This window comes from Antechinus flavipes, chromosome X (assembly GCF_016432865.1).
Source record: "Antechinus flavipes isolate AdamAnt ecotype Samford, QLD, Australia chromosome X, AdamAnt_v2, whole genome shotgun sequence".
Classification (NCBI taxonomy): Eukaryota; Metazoa; Chordata; class Mammalia; order Dasyuromorphia; family Dasyuridae; genus Antechinus; species Antechinus flavipes.
This window is the reverse complement of record NC_067404.1, coordinates 1,904,677-1,919,053: the sequence shown is the minus strand read 5'-3', so window position 1 is coordinate 1,919,053 and position 14,377 is coordinate 1,904,677. Positions and strand designations below refer to the sequence as shown.

The 14,377-nt window shown below is 37.5% G+C and overlaps 2 long non-coding RNA genes across 3 annotated transcripts in view; one reads left to right on the top strand and one right to left on the bottom strand.

Annotated features, from left to right (window-relative positions):
- LOC127542889 (uncharacterized) overlaps positions 1 to 14,377 on the bottom strand; it is a 60,088-nt gene that overhangs the window by 410 nt on the left and 45,301 nt on the right. The window lies entirely within an intron of this gene.
- Positions 1,025 to 6,999, top strand: LOC127542892 (uncharacterized). The gene is made up of 2 exons (XR_007948913.1): positions 1,025 to 1,803; positions 4,734 to 6,999. It is a non-coding gene; the product is annotated as an uncharacterized LOC127542892 (long non-coding RNA).

Sequence of the window (14,377 nt, the reverse complement as noted above, 5' to 3'; positions counted from 1 at the left end):
AGAACCTCCCCAGCTGACTGCGCTTCCCGGCAGACACTTCCGGTCCCTGCAAATCCATTCACTGCTCAGCTGCTAATACCCCTAGCCCCAGGGCAGGGTTTGGCTTGGGAAGTGAAACTCTCACTGCTCAGCGTCTAGCCCCAGGGCAGTCGTTATCTCACACAATGGGGGTTCTTTGAAGGGCACTTTCCCAGCCCGGCCCTGCAGGCCTGAGTTACTTTCGGGTGGGGAACTCTTTCCCAGAGCACTCCAGTACTTCTCTGCTTTTTGTCGGCAGGACAGCTATCTGTCCATATACCTTTCACTGCTCTGCAGAGGAAGCTGGTAACCTCCTGGCTCTGAAGGCAGACCTTACAGGTTTTAACAAAATGAGTAAAAAAATCAAAAGAACGGTTGATAGTTTCTACACATAAAGAGAACAGCTTTTCAACCCTGAAGAGACTAATAGCAGACAGTCTCCAGACGATTGTTGGTCTCCAATACAAAAGGCTCTCCTAGAAGAGACTATTAAAAACCTTAAAAGAGAGATAGAAGAGAAATGGGGAAAGGAAAGAGAAGCTACACAAGAGAGTACAGAAAAGGCACATAACTCACTAAAAGAAAAATTTGATAAAGTGGAAAAAGAAAACAACTTCCTGAAATGTGAATTGGAAAAGATAAAAAACTCCCAAGAAGTTCAGGGAAACAGAATTTGCGAACTGGAAAAAGAAAATAACTCACTAAAAAAAAAAAAAAAAAAGTGAAATAGAAAAAAATTCCATAGAACAAAACAACTCAATTGGACATATACAAAAAGAAGTAAAAAAAAGCTAATGAAGAAAATAACTCACTAAAAATCAGAACTGAACAAATAGAAATGACTGATTCATTGAGACATCAAGAATCAGTCAAGCTAAACCAAAAAAATGAAAGATTGGAAAAAATGTCAAATATTTACTTGGAAAAACAACAGACCTGGAAAATAGATCTAGGAGAGATAACCTGAGGATCATCGGACTACCAGAAAATTATGATGAAAAAAAGAGCTGTGGGGAATAGATAAGGTGAAGAACTTACAGGAATGTATGAATTCTTTTTCTGTATTTTATTATTTCTGTGTCTCCCCTATGACCTGTATATGTGCAGGCTCATATCTACTTGAGCCTTGGCCAGCTAGAAACATATTTACTTAACCTGAACTGATGACATTTATTGGTATTTGACATTTATCAATATTTAGTCTATTAGCTGGACCACTGTCTGCTTGATTAAGCCTGAAGGCCTGACTTTGTTTCCCAGAAATCAGGAGATTTCAGGGAAATAGAAACCTTCCATTCCAATCTCCCCAACTAGCAACAACCAATTAGATGCCTCCCCCTCCCCTTCTCAATGCTCTCTTACTTGTGATGTAATTTCTTGTATAAAAGCTATGTATTTTTACTACTTCTTTAGCCCTCCTACCGCGAGCTTATCTTGCGATGGGACGGCTCATCCTCCGGAGGTTTTTCAATAAACAACTTTTCTGCCTTCTACTGAGGGATCTCTGAGTAGTCATTTTGGGTAAGGGTCTTCTACATCCCTCACAGATGGGGGCTCGTCCGGGATGGGGTCTTTGGGGGAGATGGCTATGTGCACCCCGAACAGGGACAGGCGCCCACGGAGTAGTTTTCTCCATGGTCTCTGGCTCTGGGTGAGCAGCCTCCCTCCCCTCTTAGACAACGACCTGAAGCAGGAATACTCAGTGGAACGCAGAATTGAAGATTGAAAGAAGTAGAGTCCTGATGGCCGGCATTTGCAGCCTGAAAAGAAACATATGTTCTCGAGGTAAAGCTCTTGGGAAGTCTGGGGGTTTATTGGCTGGGTCGAGGGAGACCCTGAGGGATTAGCCCTCTTAAATTTATTTTTGGTGTGGACTGCTGTTAACCCCAACGATAAAGGACTTTTCCTAAGGAAGCTCTCGGGTGGCTGTGGGGGCGTGAGGGTAACATAGGGCCTCCGCCAACACCTGGATCAGGTCCAGGGTGGTATAGAAGCAGTCCGAAAATTTGTATCAGGACGTTAGCTAGGAAATTCAAGACTGGAATGAACTTCCAGATATACAAGGGAAGAAAACTGGGAAGATGTATATCCCAGGATTATTTGGGTATATCAGACTTAAATCTGTATGTAAAAGGTGAAAATAGAGTTTTGTGAATGTCTTGTGTGTATGTCTGCTTTGCATTGCCTTTGTTCTGTGTTAAAAGTTAGAACGCTCATAAAAGATAAGAATTCAGCTCTGTGTTACAGGCTTAGAAAAATATCAGACTGAATTGTGGGAACTGGAATTCATTCAGAGTAGTAATTCTTTCAGAGTGGCTCAGAATGTATTGGTCTTAGAATTTGGGAACTAGTTTTGGGTTTCTCAAGAAAAGAAAATCTTTTTTTCTCTTTCTCTCCCTCTGTCTCTGGCAGTGGCTTTGCGGGAAGAGGGAAAGAAGGGGGGAAAATAAAAACATAGATTGAAAGTTTGGAAAGTTTTGAGAAAAATAGAAGAACAGTGGCTATCGCTCCTGTAAACAAGGAGCCTGTTATCAGGACTCAGCCAGAGAAAAGAATTCTCAAGGTAAAGGAAGGATTGGTGCTTAACTCTTTCCTGGTTACTAAAGAAAAGACATGGGAATAAAGTATCTAGGTAGATTTTAGGAAATTTCACAAACTGAAGTAAAATAACTTTAAATTGATGTGTGTGTTAAGATTGGAAAATTTAAGATCGGAAATAAGAAACTGCAGATATTGGAAGGGAGTAATAAATATAGAGTAAGAGAGGTAAATAGTTGAACACAGGGGCGTAATGACCTGTTGGACCTGTGGGAAAACTAGGCATACTTTTCCTCTAAAGAAAAAAATTTGCAGGAAAAGAAAGAAAAATCATTATTAGTAAATTTGCCTTCATGGAATTAGAGAACAGAAAGTTTAAGAAGACTAAACTGGGTAATTGCTTGCAATATTTGATTAAGAGTTTTGGGAATTTACTATATTTTAAAGAGGTACTATAATTTTGAAATTGAAATAAAATTAAAATTGGGGGAAATAATTTACTGTTGCCTTACACATGTTAGATTTATTCTGAGTATAAAATCTTAAGAATTTTTCGAGTATTGTGGCCTTTACAACTAAAGAGAAAAACTTTTCTTTTTTTTTTTATTATTTGGTTGGACTTCAAATTGAAATATAGGTTATTAAACAAAATGCCAGTAGCTTACCTTAGGGAGGGCTTATGTTTGTATCTCCCTACTTAAATGGTATGTTGCTTTTTAAAAGTATTGAGTAATTTGTAAACTATATTATAAGTTTTATGAAATTTGATTCAAAATTAATTGTGAATCTTGAAGTTTAAAGTTTAAAAAAAGATGATTTAAAGACAAGGGAAAAGAGATTGATTTACAAAAGCAATTAATAGTTTAAATAGAGCATCTAGTCGGAAGGATTTTTGGTTTAGGAGTGTTTAAAGTGTGTAATAAATTTTGAGCAAGTAAGCATTGGAAGAGAGAGAGACAGAGAGATGGGATAGGAGAATGAAAGTAATTTAAGAAGGATTGATTAGTAGAAACAAATGATTTCAAGAAGTCGTGAGTGGGAAAAAGAAGGAACTGGTTGGAAAGGGTAGTCACAGAGAGATGGCTGTGAGAAGGGATGTTTTTGTGGGAGGAGAGCAAGCGAGCAGCAGTAGAAAGCGGCAGCTGCTTGGTTCCTTTGGCTGAAGAAAACAAATGGTTATTTAAAGAGACAAACTGCTCTTACAAGATGTTAATTGATTGAATATTTGTTTCTTTAGATACATAATGGTTATGAATATTAAAGAATATGATCAGAAATGTGGTATATAGTTTGAAAGGGTTATTTCAAAAAGTTTAATTGATGTTTTCAAGAACTTTTCAGATTCTTTTTATGTGAAAATAGGAAGTTTTAATTAACTGTATTGATGCCAATTATCTGAAATGGGACTTTAAGGATAATAGTTTTTGCCTTCCTTTTGAAAATGTTTTTGTTGTGAACCATATGTAGTTTGGGATTTTTCTGTATATTGGGTATTTTAAAAGCAAAATGATTGGTATATTAAATTTATCAAGATGCAACATCTACTTGGGTATATAAAAATTGTGTGAATTTTCTGGGATAAATTTCTTACTGTTATTGATATAAGGTCATGGTAAATAACTGGTATTTATTTGAAACTTTGGAGACGAAATTCTTTGGGCTTGTAATTAATGCTATTTGGAAGTTTTAAAGCTCCACTCTTCGATGTGCTGAAGATTGAGTTTTAACTGCTTATATTATGTTATAGTTATGTTCTTGCATTTTTTCCTCCTGTGACTGATTTCTATGATCAGAACAATAGTTAATAAGAACTGTTAATGTAATTCAAATATGTCATACCTTGCTGTTTCCAATCTGGTTATATGTAATCTTTATATCCTAAATACTTAGGCAAATAAGTATTTAGCCTGGTCATCTGTCTGTTACAGGATATTTGTGTTTTATTTTTAAAATGTTTTTTTTTTTTTTTGATAAGAGGACAATTTACAATGGTCTGTGAAACCTAACTGCTGTTTATTGGAACTATAGCTGTCTGCCTATCCTGTGAAGCAAGCTTATTCCTTCACACAGGAACTGCTGGCCAATCTATACTGGCCTCCCCACATGTTATTGCAGGTCCAGACTGTTCTAACTTTGTTAGATTTAGTTTTTTGTTCTAGATTTTGGTCAAATTACAGATTATTGAATCTCTTCTGAGACATGGATCGGCCCATCTGAAGCTTAGATTGACACCACACCCACACCCCTGCATGAATTGAGCACCTTCGCCCATTTCTCAGCCTGAAGCAGCTAAGATCGAGACCATCGCCAGTGCTCCTGATGTAATTTGGACTGATATGGGGGAAGTGGGAAAGTGGTTGATGAATTATTGTTAAAATTACAATTCTATTACTAGAGTTAGAAAAAAATGCAAACATTACTGTGTGTTTAAGATTTGGGATGGAAATTATTAAAAATGGTAACTATTGCTGTTAAGGAAGCTATAAAATGTTTATAATATCTATGTTCACTTCAGAATATGTAATTGTTTAAGGTATTTGATTTGATTTGATTTGATTGATTTTAGGAAACTCCTCCTGTACTAGACTGTTATGTATAGGAACTTTAATTCACTCTTGGGATTTATATGTGGATGGTTATTTGACTATTTACTTTTTTTTTTTTTTTTTTTTTGGATGATTCCTTTCCACGAGGAAAAAAAGGAGAGGAAGAGATAGGGAACTAGGGAAACTGGTGGATTTTTCTCAAAATACCTAAAAGAGTGAGAACCCTTAGTTTTCTTTCACTTTTGCCTTACATACTTCTGCCCCACCCCCTATACCACCAGTTCAGATTAAATTGGAAGTCCTTAAGCAATCTTTTTTGTTTTTACTATGTTTTAGCTTTGAAACCCCTTATTCTGTGGAATTGCCCTGGCAGACTCAGTTTTGGGAACTATTCTGTTTTAAAGAAATCTCTAAGATAAAGACACTTGTCTCGGGACTGGCAATCTCCAGCTCTGTAACCCCAGTTTCTTAACTGGTACCTCAGCATTTTTAATAACATTGCCCTTTTGAGATCAAGCCTCTAAAGTTTGGGGTTTGCCTACCTTCATGTTCTAACTGTGCATGCTCTGATAGCACTGCTCAGAAATCTGTATTCTAGTAGCAGCCCTGTCTGTCCCCCTGGGTGGGGACAGGTGGAGCTACACTAAGCCTCACCCTTCTCCCCTGGAGTGGGTTGCCCCTCTGAATGGGCAGCATGACTGTCTCGAGCCCTGCTACTCCCTCTATAAGCAGAAGCTGAGTTAAGTGCACAAATGACTGCAGACCCCCTAACACAGTGAACTGTCCATCTCAAACTGGATTCTCTGACTGAGATGAGGGCCTTTGTACTGCTGATAACTCTGGGGTTGTCAGGAAGAGACTTGCCCTTGCCATAAGTCCTTGCATTTTCTAGTTTCATTTTGACTTATTTGCCTCACATTGGATTGGTCAAAATTATGGTGCTGAGACCTCCCAGGTATCTTGGGGAGGTAATTCAATAATTCAAATATTCAGAAGAGTGTGTAATGTTGTGCCTCAGTTTCCCTAGATTGTCATCTTTATTTATCTTTGTATTTTTATGTTTGCCAAATGCCAATCTGTTCTGTGATAACTGTTTCTAAGATAGTTGGTGGAAGCAATTTTTATGGTATGAATTTATTGCAATCAATGGTATTATCCTGTTGCTGCTATGTCTATCCTGTATAATTACATTAGTAACCAGAATAGTTCAGTGGTCCCTATCAAAATATTGCATACAGAAAATGCTATTAAAATGATGATTCTTCAGAGAAAAGACTGGAATGTATTAAAGAGGGATGATCTTGATTGTGAACTTGATAAACAATGTATAGATATATTAACTGATTTTGAAAAGTGTGTAAGTTCTTCATAGAAATGTGATAAAAATCATTTACATATTAGAAGGGGGGAGCTGTGGGGAATAGATAAGGTGAAGAACTTACAGGAATGTATGAATTCTTTTTCTGTATTTTATTATTTCTGTGTCTCCCCTATGACCTGTATATGTGCAGGCTCATATCTACTTGAGCCTTGGCCAGCTAGAAACATATTTACTTAACCTGAACTGATGACATTTATTGGTATTTGACATTTATCAATATTTAGTCTATTAGCTGGACCACTGTCTGCTTGATTAAGCCTGAAGGCCTGACTTTGTTTCCCAGAAATCAGGAGATTTCAGGGAAATAGAAACCTTCCATTCCAATCTCCCCAACTAGCAACAACCAATTAGATGCCTCCCCCTCCCCTTCTCAATGCTCTCTTACTTGTGATGTAATTTCTTGTATAAAAGCTATGTATTTTTACTACTTCTTTAGCCCTCCTACCGCGAGCTTATCTTGCGATGGGACGGCTCATCCTCCAGAGGTTTTTCAATAAACAACTTTTCTGCCTTCTACTGAGGGATCTCTGAGTAGTCATTTTGGGTAAGGGTCTTCTACATCCCTCACAGAGCCTAGATACTATTTTACAGGAAATCATCAAAGAGAACTGCCCAGAAGTAATAGAACCAGAAGGGAAAATAGGCGTTGAAAGAATTCATCGAACACCTTCTGAAAAAGATCCTAAAATAAAGACTCTGAGGAATATTGTGGCCAAACTTCGGAATTTTCAGACTAAAGAAAAAATTTTACAAGCAGCCAGGAAAAAACAGTTCAAATACCGAGATGCCACAATAAGGGTCACGCAAGATCTGGCTGCCTCAATATTAAAGGATCGAAGGTCCTGGAATCTGATATTCCAAAATGCAAAAGAACTTGGAATGCAGCCACGAATAAGCTACCCGGCTAAGCTGAGTATTTTTTTCCATGGAAGAAGATGGACATTTAATGAAATAGAGGAATTCCATCTGTTTCTAAGGAAAAAACCAGACTTAAACAAAAAATTTGATCTCCAACAACAACAGGAATCAAGAGAAGTAGAAAAAGGTAAAAGGAACTCTTGAGAACTGTATTTCTGTTGTGAATATACATAAAAACCATATGTATAATTTGATTTTACCAATATTACATAAAAAAGGGAAGTAGAAATGGAAAGGAGATAGTGTCAGAAAAAGGGAAGAGGGGAGACAAAAAGAGGGAAACTACATGCGACAATGAGGCAAAGGAAACCTATCATATATGAGGGAACTTAGAGAGGGGGAGGAACATTGTGTGAATCCTACTCTCATCAGAGTTGGCTCAAAGAGGAAACAATTGACATACTTGTTTTACAGAGATTCTTCTCTCACTTCATTAAAAAGTGGGAGAGGAAAAGGGAGAAGGAAAAAGAGTAATAAGGGAAGGGTACAAGAAAGGGGAAGGGATTCAAAGGGAGGAGGGAGGGATACTAAAGAGGGAGAGCTGTGCGACGTTAGTGGGACCAATAGGGAAGAAGGGAAGGAGGGCAAGAAAAAGAAAAGCATAATCTGGGGATATTTGGATGGCAGGAAATACAGAATTAGTCATTTTAACCGTAAATGTGAATGGGATGAACTCTCCCATAAAGAGGAGGTGGATAGCAGCCTGGATCAAAAGTCAGAACCCTACAATCTGTTGTTTACAGGAAACACATTTAAAACAGGGAGATACATACAGACTAAAGGTAAAAGGCTGGAGCAGAATCTATTATGCTTCAGGTGAAGTCAAAAAAGCAGGGGTAGCCATCCTGATCTCAGATCAAGCTAAAGCAAAGATTGATCTAATCAAAAGAGATAAGGAAGGAAACTATATCTTGCTAAAAGGTACTATACACAATGAAGCAATATCAATATTAAACATATATGCACCAAGTGGTATAGCATCTAACTTCCTTAAAGAGAAGTTAAGAGAGTTGCGAGAAGAAATAGACAGCAAACTATAATAGTGGGAGATCTCAATCTTGCACTCTCAGATTTAGATAAATCAAATCACAAAACAAACAAGAAAGAAATTAAAGAGGTAAATAGAATATTAGAAAAATTAGGTATGATAGATCTCTGGAGAAAACTGAATGGTGACAGAAAGGAATACACTTTCTTCTCAGCAGTTCATGGAACCTACACAAAAATTGACCATATATTAGGACATAAAGACCTCAAAATTAAATGCAGGAAGGCAAAAATAGTAAATACTTTCTTTTCAGACCACAATGCAATAAAAACTACATTCAACAAAAAGTTAGGTGTAAATAGACCAAAAAGTAATTGGAAACTAAATAATCTCATCTTAAAGAATGATTAGGTGAAACAGCAAATTATAGACACAATTAATAATTTCACTCAAGATAATGACAACGATGAGACATCATATCAAAATTTATGGGATGCAGCCAAAGCAGTAATAAGGGGAAATTTTATATCCTTAGAGGCTTACTTGAATAAAATAGAAAAAGAGAAGATCAATGAATTGGGCCTGGAACTTAAAAAGTTAGAAAAAGACCAAATTAAAAACCTCCAATCAATTACTAAACTTGAAATTCTAAAATTAAAAGGAGAAATTAATAATATAGAAAGTAAAAAAAAAAAAAAACTATTGAACTAATAAATAAAACTAAGAGTTGGTTTTATGAAAAAAACCAATAAAATTGATAAACCTTTGGTAAATCTGATTAGAAAAAGGAGAGAGGGAAATCAAATTGGCAGTCTTAAAAATGAAAAAGGAGAACTTTCCACTGATGAAGAGGAAATTAAAGAAATAATAAGGGGTTACTTTGCCCAACTTTATGCCAATAAATTTGATAACCTAAGCAAAATGGATGACTACCTCCAAAAATATAGGCTTCCCAGATTATCAGAGGAGGAAGTAAATTGCTTAAATAGTCCCATTTCAGAAAAAGAAATAGAACAAGCTATTAATCAGCTCCCTAAAAAAAAAATCCCCGGGACCAGATGGATTTACATGTGAATTCTACCAAACATTCAAAGAACAATTAGCCCCAATGCTTTATAAACTATTTGAAAAAATAGGGAATGAAGGAGTCCTACCAAACTCCTTGTATGACACAGACATGGTACTGATACCTAAACCAGGTAGGTTGAAAACAGAGAAAGAAAATTATAGACCAATCTCCCTAATGAATATTGATGCTAAAATCTTAAATAAGATATTAGCAAAAAGACTACAGAAAATCATCCCCAGGATAATATATCACGATTGAGTAGGATTTATACCAGGAATGCAGGGCTGGTTCAATATTAGGAAAACTATCAGTATAATTGGCCATATTAATAATCAAATTAACAAAAACCATATGATCAATAGATGCAGAAAAAGCATTTGATAAAATCCAACATCCATTCCTATTAAAAACTCTTGAGAGTATAGGAATAAATGGACTTTTCCTTAAAATAATCAGTAGCATCTATTTAAAACCAGCAGTAAGCATTATATGTAACGGGGACAAACTGCAACCATTCCCAGTAAGATCAGGAGTAAAACAAGGTTGCCACTATCACCGTTACTATTTAATATTGTATTAGAAATGTTAGCTTTGGCAATAAGAGTTGAGAAAGAGATTAAAGGAATAAGAATAGGCAATGAGGAAACCAAATTATCACTCTTTGCTGATGATATGATGGTATACTTAAAGAACCCCAGAGACTCTACCAAAAAGTTATTAGAAACAATCCACACCTTCAGCAAAGTTGCAGGTTACAAAATAAACCCACATAAGTCATCAGCATTTTTATACATCACTAACAAAACCCAACAGTTAGAGTTACAAAAAGAAATTCCATTTAAAGTAACTACTGATTGAATAAAATATTTAGGAATCTATCTGCCAAGGGAAAATCAGAAACTTTATGAGCAAAACTACAAAACACTTTCCACACAAATTAAGTCTGATCTAACCAACTGGAAAAATATTAAATGCTCTTGGATTGGGCGAGCAAATATAATAAAGATGACAATACTACCTAAATTAATCTATTTATTTAGCGCTATACCAATCAGACTCCCAAAAAACTACTTTGATGAACTAGAAAAAATAACAACAAAGTTCATATGGAAAAACAAAAGGTCAAGAATTTCAAGGGGATTAATGAAAAAAAAATCAAATGAAGGTGGCCTAGCTGTACCAGATATAAAATTATATTATAAAGCAGCAGTTATTAAAACCATCTGGTATTGGCTAAAAAATAGACTAGTTGATCAATGGAATAGGTTAGGTTCAAAGGACAAAACAGCCATTAACTTTAATAATATAGTGTTTGACAAATCCAAAGACCCCAGTTTTTGGGATTTTTTTGGGGGGTGGGGTTTGGGATAAGAACGCATTATTTGACAAAAATTGCTGGGAAAATTGGAAATTAGTATGGCAGAAACTAGGCATTGACCCACACTTAACACCGTATACCAAGAGAAGGTCAAAATGGGTTCATGACCTAAGCATAAAGAATGAGATTATAAATAAATTGGAAGAGCATAGGATAGTTTACCTCGCAGACCTGTGGAAGAGGGAGGAATTTATGACCAAAGAAGAACTAGAGATCACTATTGACCACAAAATAGAAAATTTTGATTATATCAAATTGAAAAGTTTTTGCACAAACAAAACAAATGCAGACAAGATTAGAAGGGAAACAATAAACTGGGAAAACATTTTTACAATCAAAGGTTCTGATAAAGGCCTCATTTCCAAAATATATAGAAAATTGACTCTAATTTATAAGAAATCAAACCATTCTCCAATGGTCAAAGGATATGAACAGACAATTCTCAGATGAAGAAATTGAAACTATTTATAGACATATGAAAATATTCTCCCAATCATTATTAATCAGAGAAATGCAAATTAAGACAACTCTGAGATACCACTACACACCTGTCCAATTGGCTAGAATGACAGGGAAAGATAATGACGAATGTTGGAGGGGATGTGGGAAAACAGGGACACTGATGCATTGTTGGTGGAATTGTGAACACATCCAGCCATTCTGGAGAGCAATTTGGAACTATGCTCAAAAAGTTATCAAACTGTGCATACCCTTTGATCCAGCAGTGTTTCTACTGGGCTTATACCCCAAAGAGATACTAAAGAAAGGAAAGGGACCTGTATGTGCCAAAATGTTTGTGGCAGCCCTGTTTGTAGTGGCTAGAAGCTGGAATATGAAAGGATGCCCATCAATTGGAGAATGGCTGGGTAAATTGTGGTGTATGAATGTTATGGAATATTATTGTTCTGTAAGGAATGACCAGCAGGATGAATACAGAGAGGAGTGGCGAGATTTACATGAACTGATGCTAAGTGAAACGAGCAGAACCAGGAGATCATTATATGCTGTTTGAGGATGTATTCTGATGGAAGTGGATCTCTTCAATAAAGAGAGCTTTAATTGATCAAAGATGGACAGAAGCAGCTACACCCAAAGAAAGAACACTGGGAAATGAATATAAACTGTTTGCATTTTTGTTTTTCTTCCCAGGTTATTTCTACCTTCTGAATTCAATTCTCCCTGTGCAACAAGAAAACTGTTAGGTACTGCACACATATATTGTATCTAGGATATACTGTAACCTATTCAACATGTAAAGGACTGCTTGCCATCTGGGGGAGGGGGTGGAGGGAGGGAGGGGAAAAATTGGAACAGAAGTAAATGCTGTAAAAAATCACCCTGGCATGGGTTCTATCAATAAAAAGTTATTTTTTAAAAAAAAGTGCTTTGTAACCGAAAGTATCTTTAACTGCAACGAAGTATTATAGAACTAATCTAAGCATGTTTCCTATGATTCCATGGGGGTTCTTCTTTAGAGTTTATTTGGAGTTTATATCCCCACAAATTTCTCAAAGACAAAAGATGTCAGTTTCTGGGGAGAGAATTGGTGGGTGTCTCGAGATCTAAGATTGGGCGCCATTTAGGTTGTGAGTATGGGCCCTACAATGGCTGGCAGGATGTTCATCTACACCAGAAACTAGCTCTCTGCCCCTTATATGGACAATATCTTTTAGAAGCTGGAATGAATCTCTTATCCATTGATGGGCCCCCAAATGAAATAAAGAGCTGATGGTGGCAGAGAAGAAATAAACCACTCAAATTTCTAAGGATAGAAATTTGTATGCCATCTTTTGTGGCTTTTCTAGTGTCGTCTGAGAAAAGTCTCCTCTGCACAAATGCCTCTTTGGCGTGATCCTCCTGTAGGGGTTTTCTCAAAAGCAGGACCAGCTGAATCCCTGTTCTGCTCTTTGCAGTTGCAAGCCAGGTCAGTACTCTTTGTTGTGGCTCAACATTAGGCAACTGTACCAGTAGTTAGGGCCAGGAGGACTCGGACCCTAGAGACTGGAGTTGGCCAAACCCTAAGGTGAGCAGGAGGAAATGATGGCACAGACGGGCACTTCCTCAAATTGCAGGAGCACTGGCTGGTTCCCATAACTCTAGGCAGTCTTGTTTCCAAATCACTGAAGTTTAGACTTGAAAAAGATCTTGAGGAGGCAGAGCCAAGATGGCAGAGTAAAGGCAGAAACCTGCCCACCCTCTCCCCCAAATTGCTCCAAATATCTTTAAATAATGACTGTAAGCAAATTTTAGAGCATTAGAACATCTAAAAAACCCAGAGTAGAACATGGTCTAGCCTAAGGCAACTTCGTTCAGCAGAAAAGGTCTGTGACTTCGGGGTGGGAGTCCAGTGTGTGGCCTCGGACCCATCCCCAGCCCAGCCCAGCCCAGCCCAACCCCTGAATCAGCAACAGTACTAATGGCTTCCAAACCTCTTAGCCCAGAGACACCAGAGGATCGGGAAGGTCAGCAGAAAAGGCCTATGGAACCAGGGTGGGAACCCAGAGCCAAAGCCCAGCACATGCTCGGCCCTGGCCACAGCTCCAGCCGGGATCCCAGAATCAGCAAGATGGGACCGCTCAGTCAGCAGCAGTGCCAGAGGCTGCTGGACCTCTGAGCCTTGGGACACCAGGGAGGACTCGCAAGGTCAAATAATAGGGTCTATGGCAACGGGGTGGGAGTCTAGTGTGTGGTCCCCAGCACACTAGATCTTACTGCGACAGTGGGACAGGGATGCTCCTAACAGCTCCAGGGTAGAAAAGGACGCTTGTGGTCAGGTCCCCAGAAGGATCTCTGAAAAACAGCCACACAAACCCCTGAAGCTTGGGGCCTTGTGCCCTCCACCCTGGAAACAGAGTCCTACTTTAACAAAGAGATTAAAGCCGAGTAATAGGCAGGGGACAACAAAAAAAGATTCTGACCATTGAAAGTTGCTATGGTGACAAGGAGGATCAAAACATACACTCTGAAGACATTTGAGTCAAAGCTCCTACATGCAAAGCCTTCAAGAAAAATAAGAATTGGGCTCAGGCCATGGAAGACCTCAAAAGGGACTTTGGAAATCAAGTAAGAGAGATAGAGGAAAAATTAGGGAAAGCATTGAGGGAGGTACAAAAGCAAAATACAAAAAGCAAATGACGAGAGGAATGACTTAGAAAGCAAAATTGGCTAACTGGGGAAGGAGGTACAAAAACTCACTGAGGAAAATAATTCCTTAAAAATTAGAACTGGGCAAATGGCAGCTAATAACTTTATGAGAAATCACGATACAATAAAACAAAATGAAAAACTAGAAAAAAATGTGAACTATCTCATTGGAAAAAGAACTGACCTGGAAAATATAACCAGAAGAGATCATTTAAAATTTATTGTCCTGCTTGAAAGTCATGATCCAAAACAGAGCCTGGACATCATCTTTCAAGAAATTATCAAGGAAAAATGTCCTGATATTCTCGAACAAGAGAATAAAATAGAAATCGAAAGAATCCACCAATCATCTCCTGAAAGAGTTCCCAAAATAAAAACTCTCAGGAATATTATAAGC